The sequence below is a fragment of the Canis lupus genome, chromosome 35, assembly GCF_011100685.1.
Source record: "Canis lupus familiaris isolate Mischka breed German Shepherd chromosome 35, alternate assembly UU_Cfam_GSD_1.0, whole genome shotgun sequence".
Classification (NCBI taxonomy): domain Eukaryota; kingdom Metazoa; phylum Chordata; class Mammalia; order Carnivora; family Canidae; genus Canis; species Canis lupus.
The window spans coordinates 8,292,406-8,301,574 of record NC_049256.1 but is presented as its reverse complement, the minus strand read 5'-3'; positions in this window follow the sequence as shown (position 1 = coordinate 8,301,574).

The following is a 9,169-nucleotide window of genomic DNA, read 5'->3' as shown; positions in this document are numbered from 1 at the left end:
GACTCACCAGCAGGGCCAGTTAAAACACGGGTGGCTGGGCTCCAGCCTCGGCCTGTCTCGTTAGTGTCCAGGGAGGAGCTGCAGAGGTGACCTTTCTAATGGGTCCTCAGGGATGCTGATGCTGCAGGTCCCTGGGCTGCGCTTTGAGAATCACTGACTCTGTACACGTAGGAAGGGATGCGGAGGGGGCTGGTTTAGCAACAGCGCTCAGGAAGACGGGGGTCAGGGTTCCCTTCGGTTGGCGGGGGGCAAAAAGGATGGGGGCTGTTTTTTTTTATTTTTTTATTTTTATTTTTATTTTTTTTAAATTTTTATTTATTTATGATAGTCACACACACACAGAGAGAGAGAGAGAGAGAGAGAGGCAGAGACACAGGCAGAGGGAGAAGCAGGCTCCATGCACCGGGAGCCCGATGTGGGATTCGATCCCAGGTCTCCAGGATCGCGCCCTGGGCCAAAGGCAGGCGCCAAACCGCTGCGCCACCCAGGGATCCCTGTTTTTTTAAAAAAATATTTTATTTATTTATTTATGAGAGACACAGAGACACAGGGAGAAGCAGGCTCCCTGCAGGGGTCCCGACGTGGGACTCGATCCCAGGACCTGGGATCACGCCCTGGGCCTAAGGCAGACACTCAACCGCTGAGCCACCCTGGTGTCCTTAGAGGCTGTACGTATCTGCAGTTTTGCTTGTGGAAGGGACAGCTGCAAAGAAACGGAAGCCTTGGTCTCCCTCGCCTCTCACTCTGCTTTTGTCCCTGTCTTGATTAACATTTGGAATCTCCCTGCCCTGGAGCTGGCTGTCCAGTTGGCCTCAAGACAGGACGCTGCTCTGCGGCCCGGCCTAGAGCACTCTCATCTGTTAGTTCTCATAAAGCAGCAGTTTAAAGGCCAGATCTCAGTCGAAACATTTCGGAAACATCACTGTCACCAAATAGAAAGACATTCCTGTCCTAGCTGTAACCAGCCCCCTGGCTCCTTGGGACCCTTCTTACCAGTCACCAATTGGGTAGTTGTGTTTGTGTACAAATCTATCTGTACATGAAACGAGGATGAAAGCCGTCATGGATTCCTAGATGATGATTTATCTGTGGGCTGATGACATGACTCTCAGTGTCTGGCAACACGCTTGCCTCAGTGATAAGCTAGAAATGCCTGTTGATTTCAAATATATGCTCGATCATTTATTCACAATGGGGCACTATGGTGGGTGCTGGAGATTTCATGGCAAAGGAGACAGATGCAGCCCCTGCCCTCACTGGGTTGATGATCTAAATAGGAGATGCAGGCAAATTAGTAAGTACTTTCCATGTGGAGAGTTGTCTTACCTTCTAAGCTAGGAGTGGGGCCGGGTGCTGTGGGAACACATAACCTGGGGAGGTCAGGAAGGCTTCCTGCAAGAGGTAACGTTTGGCAAGGGGGCGCGGGTGGGGTAGATAAGGAGTGGTGAAGGAGTGTCCTAGGTGCTGGCCCAGAGGTGAGACAGAGCATGTAGGACACAATCCCTGACTGGCATTGGTTTAGGATGACTGGCGCCAAGAACTGGGCCCCGATCCCCAAGGCTTTGCAGGGATGAGTGAACAGTGTTGGGGACGCTGAGAAAATGTCTTAGGGGCTTCCGTGCTTGGTGGCTACGTACACTACGTGTAAGGGCTTGGCCTCACGCCCAGGTTGGGGAAACTTATGGCGGTGGTTGGATGCTGCGTTGGGTTGGCTCTGTGTGCAGGTCCTGGTTCCCAGATCTGTAGTTCCTCCCACCTGTGGAACGAGGAGTCCTGGGCAAACCAGTTTGGATCAAGGAAGGAGCTTGTTGAGCTCTTCACCATCAAAGGGCATTCTTGGAACAAAAGTGACAACTCTATTACGGTGTGGTTGGCAGAAAGATCGTGTCCGAAATAGTTGTCGAAATACTAAAATACTATTTTAGTGTTGATGGCTTCAGCCCGGAGAGGCACAGCTGGTTTCCTGTTGAACTCGGTTTGCCTGCCTGGCATGTAGGCTCTGACGAATGACTCGGTGACCTGGGGCCAGCCAGGTCGCCTTTTGGCACTCTGCTTTTTTATAGTTACAAAATGGGGGTAGTCTCTGCCTCTGAGAATAGCCTGGGAATGTTGTGTATAGACACGAGATGGTGTTTGTGAAAACAGTGGGCTCCTGGAGGAAAAGTTCAAACCTCTAGGACATTGATTGTTAGAGGCATTTAGTTGGTGTGGCAATAGTCACTGCTTACTCTGTGTGTGTGTGTGTGTGTGTGTGTGTGTGTGTTTAATGGTTAGCTCTTTAGCCTAGAATCCATATTTAGTCTCTTTCCATAAAAATACTTCAGTTTGCTTTTATATAGACTTTCTTTTATTTATACAGAGAGTAGTATGTCCTCTTGATCAAACTCCAGGTTCACAAAACATCTCAAATATAAAGAGAATGAGCCAAACACCACTTTTTTAGATTAATTTTTAATTGCACTTGGAAAAGCTACACATTTGCAGCTAAAAAGTTAGTGTATATCATCTCAAAAACTCTTCGAACCCCCTTACCTTTCTTTTTGAAACACTTTTTTTCCTAAAACTATTGAGATTCTTCAGCTTCTTTGGTCAGCGGGCAGCACCCCCTCTGAAAGCCCTAGGGTCTAATTTAAACTGGAAGAGCCACTAACATCCTGGGTTCTGATGGACTGATTTTCTGGCATTTGTTTCACAGATGTGAAAGAAACTCTCTACCTGGAGAGACAGAGAGCCTTTCCATGGGCTTTCTCTTTTTCCTGATCTGATTTCCTTCCTATTCCTCACTGAGGAATGGCATGGAAAGTAGAGAAATGAACTTTTCCTGTAAAATGTGAGCTGTTTGCTTGATGCAAGGATGCGGGTTAAAGTGGCTGATGCCAAATGCAAATTATAGTTTGTGGCTGCGAGAATAATAAAGCTTCACTTTTCTCCCCTTTAATCCCAGAGTCCAATGTGCGGAGTCCTAAAGGGAAGTTAAGTGCCTTTAATCAATTTGTGGATGAAACCTAATCAAGCCAACTTTTATTCTTCTGGTAGAAGTCTTAAGGATGTGTAAATGGAACCAGAATTTTAAATTTCCATATTCTCTTAAAATCCAAACTTGGCTTCAAATAGAAGAACATTGGAAATTCAATATAATGCAATTTATTTCAGACTATATGAGGTTGGCTCACCTGGGAGCATCATTTCTGATTTGAGCCCATCAGGCTGTGTGCCTAACTGGTCTTCTTGACTTTAGCCCTGCTTCCTCCAGGTCATCTTTGAACCATTGCCATAGCTATATTGCCCCCAAACCAGAGTCTGCTGCTTTTCCTCTACTTGATCTCCTTCCATGGCTCAGTGGCTGCCTACGACCTTTTGAACCCTTTCCAGATGCCTTCTCATGCGGTCAGTTCTCACCTCACTACGGCTCTAGCTACAACATTCCTTTCAATGCACCCACCAAGCATCCCCTTTCTTGCCTTTCTACTTATCCTTTGGGATATTGTCCTTCTCTGAAGCCCTCAATGTCTTCTGAATCTCTCCTCTGGGCTTCTGTACCATGCCTGCATTATAGCACTACCACCTTGACTCACAATTTTTTCTTGACATTTCTGTGTTTCCTACTAGGCTGGGGGACTTGGGGGTTTGACATGTCTGCTTAAACCGAGGGTCTGGTTCAGAGCAAATGATCAATACTTTCATGTTGCATCATCAGTGAATCAATGAATGGGATGGGATGAGATGGGGGCAGCAAGGAAGGGAGGATTCATGAACAAATGTAAAAAGGTTTCCTTAGAATAGAGGGCGCTTTGGGTACAACTACCCAAACCTAGGAAGAGTACTTATTCAGTTGGGCTGATGCCCAAGTCAGTGTGTCTCTGAACATGATTCTTTTCAAGGAAGCTTTGTGGTCAATGATGGATTGCAGACTGGGAGCTTCTAGGAGGGAGGGTGGTTGGGGGGCAATGGGAGACAGCCTGAAGCCTGAAGAATAGTGTATCTAGAGATGTGGGAAGACTTTGGAGAACTGTGAGAATATGTGGAATTTCAAGATGAAGCTGTCTTGATTTTTGTGATTTGAAAAATCACACGAGTTACCAGAACTAGAAGATTTTCAGAAAGCAAAAGTTGTTTTCAAGGTTGATCACTAGGAGTGACCAGGCTGGAAGTCTATAGCCTAATTTCTGATTTTGGTCCTTTCCTTCTTCAGTTTTCCATTCGATTGTTAGCTGATCGCAGTCAAGGACAATGTTCAAATTTTCCAATTATTTTGATTATAAAACTAATGCATGCTTGTAAAAATAATGCACAGGTACACAGGATGAAGATGCAAGTCTCCCTTCATAGGATTGCCCCTGGCTGTAGGGAACGCTTGCATGAATTAGTAAAAGCCACTGCTGCTGTCTGCCAAAACATTGTCTAGCAGGACACATGTGAACCTGTGATGTCTACGGTATGAATGCTTAACCTACCACATTTGGCCACCCTGCTTCTGCAAGCCTCCCTCAGTCCACTGCTCTCCTCAGAGGTGGCCAGATATCTATCTATCCATGTATGTGTACATGTGCATATATTTACACACTGACACACATACTCAGAAATATATATATAGAAAAAAACAAGAGACTTATAGAAATAGGGCCATATTTTACATACTGTTGAGTCACTTGTTTTTTTCCCCTTGACAGGGATCTTGGATGTAATCTTCTCAATTTATATAACTTTACGTTATTCTCTGGTGGCTGCTTTCCCAATAGCATGGCTGTACTATGTTCAATCACTCCTTTCTAGGAAGGCATTTAGTTTGGTCCAATTTTTTTTTCCAATTTTTTAAAAATTACACCCAATGATGTAATTAATGTATGTGAGTGTTCTACAGTATAGGTTGCCAGAATGAGGTTAAAGGGTATTAGATGTTCACATTTTGAAAGATGATGCAAAATTGTCCCGCAAAGTTTGAGCCGAATTATATTCCCATCTCTCCACATCCTTGCCAATAGTTGACATTCTCAATCTTTTATATTTTTATCAGCTCAACAGAGAGAAAATGGCACCTCATTTAGTTTTAATTTCCCTGATTACTAGTGAGGTAGAGCATCGTTTCATATATTTATCAGCTCTTTGTGTCTCGTCGTTGCAACATGTGTTTATCCTTTGTATTCTCAAAGTTGACTTGTTTAATCTTTACTGTGCACGCATTGTAATCATTTACTTATTACATGTACCTTATTATGTTTTCAACACACACCAACTTGCTGTTAACTCCGCACTGGAAATAAATGATGAAAACTGAGTAAGAGATAATGCAGTAAATCAGAAAGATCATAGTGCTTTGGAGCAGAAAGAGGTCATGGAGATTTTGTTGTACAAATGCCTTCTTTTACAGATGAGAAAACTAAAGAAAACTAAGTTTTTCAGGAGGCAAAGATGTCTCATAGCTGGTTAATGGCAAGTCTGAAAACAGAGTCTAGTTCAAGTCCCCGCCCCGCCCCCCCCCCCCGCCCCCCGCCTGTTACCCCTTCATATCATTGGCTTGTCTTTTCTGGGTACTGTGTTTTCTAAGTAAATCTTTACTAATTTAACAGGAAGCGGCTCCTGACAGCCATGTTACCATGCAGGAAGCCAAGAATAGTTTCTTAGGTATATCAAGAGAGTGGAATGAATAGGTTTTGTGGGAAAAATGGCATCGTGTGCTGATGGGGTTCTTACTTAAACAAGAGGGAGAGGCTGGTGATAGGCCCCCTGTCTGCGTGGGGAGCCTCCAGTGGTCGTTGTATACTCTGGTTCCTGGTGCTTTCAGAATCTATGGTGAAGGGTCCACAGAAATCATTGGATTCAGGGCAGCCCCAGTGGCTCAGCGGTTTAGCACTGCCTTCAGCCCGGGGCGTGATCCTGGAGACCTGGGATCGAGTCCCACATCAGGGCTCCCTGCATGGAGCCTTCTTCTCCCTCTGCCTGTGTCTCTGCCTCTCTCTCTCCGTGTTTCTCATGAATAAATAAATAAAATCTTAAAAAAAAATCATTGGATTCAGAAACTTTCCTATAATACTCGCAAAAATACCCCACATGATCTGGGGGGGCGTGCTCTCCCCACATGCAATGAATTTGGCTTGCAGAGAAGACCGAGTTGGAATCTTCTTTTAAGGAGGAAAATGTATGAAGAGATTGGTGGAGAGTCAGTCTTCAAGTCAAGTTAGAGGCAAGGTAAGAACTTCCCTTCAGGACCAGAACATGAGGACAGAGCTTCCTCAGAGCTGACAAAAGACGACAGGGTATTAAAGGCAGAGAGAGTCATCATAAGATTTTATGCTGACCATGCAGTTGGAATTTGAGGTGGATGAGTTTTCTTGGTTCTCACACAGGACTACAAGGAAGAGAGGCAAAATGGGCAAGACCGGGAACGTTCCCTGGCCTGTTGGCCATGCGGTCCAGCGTAGCCCAGGGCGCAGCTTCCTGCACACAGTGGACAGGAATCTGGGAACATAAGACAGAATTATTATCTGAATATGTGTCTGCAGTGCTGGGACTGCCACCCCCTTGCCCCCGCCGGGTGCTCACCAATCTGTCTTCTCTAAGTCATGTGGCCACTAGAACCATCTAGGCATTCCTTATTATCATTAACTACCCACCCAGGGTTCATCATTTTTCAATTATAAGATGGTGATGATTATTATTAATTATAATACAGCTACTTTTTTGAACTGGGGTCTGATAAGGTTTATATAAGTTTATAAAGTGGGGTTGGTGGAAATGTCTTTTTAAATCTATAATCTCCCCTTTACTTTTTTCTTTTTGATTTTTTAATTTTTTGGTTGTTTTTGAAAAAAAATGAAGTCATTGTTTCCTGTGGAGTTTCCCATACTGTTAATGTTGCTGATTATATATCCCGGGGGAGGGGGGTGTTGATCATGTTGTTCTGTCTCCCATGTTTCTGAACCTTTGAGTTGGTGAGATTTGGTTACATGCGAGCTTGACTTGTTTTGGGATGCAACCCCATCTGGGAAGTGGTCTTGTCACCTCTCCGACCTCATTTACCCCACTCTGTCTTGCTCATTCTGTTTCTGTCCCCTGGCCTTGAACATTCTAGGCATGCTCCCTCTGTAGGGTTGTTGTACCCCCGGTGCCTTGTTTCTCATCTCCTTTAAGTCGTTGATCAAAATTTCCCTTTCTTTTTTCAAAAAAGATTATCTGAGAGAGAAAGAATATGTGTGAGCTGGGTAGGGTCAGAGGGAGAGAATCTCAAGCAGACTCTGCCCTCAGTGCCAAGCCGGATGTGGGGCCCAATCTCACAATCCTGAGATTGTGACCTGAGCCAAAATCAAGAGTCAGGTGTTCAACTGACTGAGCCACCCTGGGGGGGGGGGGGGGGCTCTAATTTTCCATTCTTGATGAGACCTGCCATGGCCACTGATTGAGTACATATGTCCTCATATCAGCACTCCTGGTCACACTACGGTGCCTCTCACTACGTGTGTGCTGGATAAGTCAAAGATAGGGAGGGGGACCTCCCTCGGACCTCTTCCTCCAATGCTTACTCTTCTGGCGATGACATGAACAGTCACTGAAACCCACTCTGCACCGGGTATACCATGTGCTAAGTGCTTAGCTTATTTCATCCCTACAACAACAGAGGGCAGGTCCCATCATTATCAGCCTCCTTCTACAAACGAGTGTGGTGGCCACCGAGCAACTCTGCCCGAGTCCTCCTTCAAGGAAAGGCTGTGGCTCCAGGGCAGGGGGTGCTGTCAGCAGGTAGCCTCCAGCACTCAACTTCTTGTTCAACATCATGTGTAGTCTGTGCTGTCTACACTGATCACAGATCCCAAGAAGGGCCAACTACGGTGGGCTCTAATGGACAACATATGCTCCAGACCTCATGGAGCTGGCATCGGCTTAGCTGAAGTTCTGCTTCTCCGTCTGCCCAAACTTGATTCCTCTGCCTGCCCCCTCTGTACTGCTGACTCCTAATAAATACCCTAGAAGTGAAACCCCACCTGAGCATCTTCATTCTGGAAAGCCCACCCTGTGATGCCAAGGAAATAGATGCTTACAGGATTAGGTAGCCCTCCCAGGGTCACGGTCTAGTGGGTGGGAGAGCTGTGGTCCCTGGGAGGCAACGCATTGTTTCTCTGAGTGCTCTCCCCACCCTGCCCCGAACCCTGCATGTGGGGGAGGACCGTCAATGCCCTGGTTCGGCTCTCTTCTGGTTCTTGGCTATTTTTGGGAGTCATCCTACCAACATTTAACATGTTTGTACAGGACACTGGATTCTTAGTCACAAGTGGCTGACTACATTGCAGGGTAGGAAGATGAGTTGTAGACTTCCCATCCAGTAACTAGGGAAAGATTCCGCAGAGAGCTCAGATGTATGATGCTCTGAAGAAGCGCTGTGTTGGCGGGGGCGTTAGGGATGGGGAGGAGGGCGGGGTGGCAGGATGTCGGGAGGGCAGGGAGGGGCCTCTGCGGTGAAGCTGGAAAGCTGGCAGGGAACTCAACAGAGGGAGTGGTTTGGTGAAAATGATGTGTTAGCAAGATCTGCACGATGCACGCAGGGGGTACCGGGACAGTGGGGACAAGTCAGGCCAGGAAACTGGGGCAGCGGTGATGTCGCTTAGACTGGGCTGAGGACATCAGAGAGGAAGAGACGGGGACGGACAACGTGGCTTTGGAGTGGGAAGACAAAGAACAAAGACGCAAATTAAAGATGAATTCCATGCCGTTGAACTTGAACATTTTAGTTGGACTGATTTAATTTTACTAGTTTGCCCAAAGAGATGCAAATCAGCACAATCATTTGGTTCCATTTCACCAATCAGTGTGACTTTCTCATTGTTTCAGTGAGTGTGCCTGAGATGTTTGAGGGGCTGGGGAAGTGAACAACTCTCATGATCTCCAGTGGGATTGTTGTAACTTCTTATACAACCATTTCACAGTTCTGATGAGAAACTCAAAGAATGGTGGTCTTATGATGGTCAGAATATGGAAATGTCCATCGATGGACGAGTGCATCAAGGATATGTGGTGTATATATAAATACCCAATGGAATTTTATTCAGCCATAAATAGAATACAATCTTGCCATTTGCAGTGATGTGGATGGAACTAGAGGCTATTATGCTAAGTGAAAGAAATCAGTTAGAGAAAGACAAATACCATATGATTTCACTCATATGCAAAATTTAGGAAA